Source organism: Verticillium alfalfae, genomic scaffold, assembly GCF_000150825.1.
Source record: "Verticillium alfalfae VaMs.102 supercont1.12 genomic scaffold, whole genome shotgun sequence".
Taxonomy (NCBI): Eukaryota; Fungi; Ascomycota; class Sordariomycetes; order Glomerellales; family Plectosphaerellaceae; genus Verticillium; species Verticillium alfalfae.
In genome coordinates, this window is record NW_003315027.1 from 414730 (window position 1) to 415953 (window position 1224).

Consider the following 1224-nt stretch of genomic DNA (forward strand, 5'->3'; position numbering starts at 1 on the left):
AGGGACGGCACGGCGGCCAACGGGGCCCGGCATGGTGGGCATGGTCTGGGTGAAGGACCAGGCTGAGAGGGACAGCTGGGGGGCGTTTGGGTATACGGAGCATCTGGCGTATTTGGGCGTACCGATTGGAGGGGTTCCTTTGGGTGAGCTGGTATGTGAAAATAGACGCTGAGGATCCACGATGGAATCAAAGCTGAGGATAGACGCCGAGAAGCGACGCTGAGGACGGCGAGGCTGGTCTTGGGATTGCAATAGCATGAGCGGGCGATTGGCGGCGCATCAGCCGGGTGTTCATGACATGAGCTATGTATGATAGTACTGTTTACGAAAGTTGCTCTGAGCTTGAGGGCCTGAACTGCCCGTACGGCCGGTTGTCCACCAACCCTCTTTTGTCTCTGCCAGCGTGTCTGTGATCGTTGTGTGGTAAAGTCATTGCCTTTCGTCACGGGCCCTGTTATAGCCTTTAATTGACACTGAAATAATTCAAGACTGAGGCCGACGTTCCCGTCCTGGAGCTTTCTGACGCCAAGGACAGCAGCTCACCAACTGCCTAATACACAGCAAAACACGGCGACACAGCAAAAGGTATGCTTCCGAACCAGGGAATCGAACCCTGAGCCTGACGGTGAGAGCGTCAAATGTTAGCCATTACACCAGTTCGGATGTTAATGGCTTCGGGCGCGCGAGCCAAATCCATGGCGGGGGGAAGCAGAGATTGCGGAGGGGCTACAGTGAGGGGCGTGAAGGATCTGACATCGGGAGCTCCATTTGTAAACCCACCAAAGGCACTATGGGTGATCCCGACTAGCATGCTACTAGACGGCGACTATCGACATGCGGGAAAAGTGCCAAGATATATCTTTTGATGCCACTGTCGTGCTGTTCTGTGTTTGAACTTAAGATTCTCGACGAGAAACAGCGTCGTGTGCGGAAAGGCTGTCTGCCAGCCGGATGATCTCCAATTAACAAAGTGACCTGGGCACGTCACATCATGATTGGGTAATTGGAATCTCCTATTGGGAATGGCTGGTGACGACGGATCGGTGCTAAATCCAAGCGGGGATGCCGAGGTATACCATCCACATCAGTGGCATCCATTGACGGGATCAATAAGCGTGTATTCGAGGAAATGCTACAGTGACCATCGCCAGGCGACGCTCGGGAACATGAAATGAACGAGCCCACGAATTCTAAAGACGCAGAGACGGATTGCAAAGGTATGCA

At 53.7% G+C, this 1224-nt stretch overlaps 1 non-coding gene across 1 annotated transcript; it reads right to left on the bottom strand.

Annotated features, from left to right (window-relative positions):
- Positions 1–591: 591 nt before the first annotated feature.
- On the bottom strand, positions 592–663 carry VDBG_15179. Its single transcript has one exon. It is a non-coding gene; the product is annotated as a tRNA-Glu (tRNA).
- Positions 664–1224: the final 561 nt, after the last annotated feature.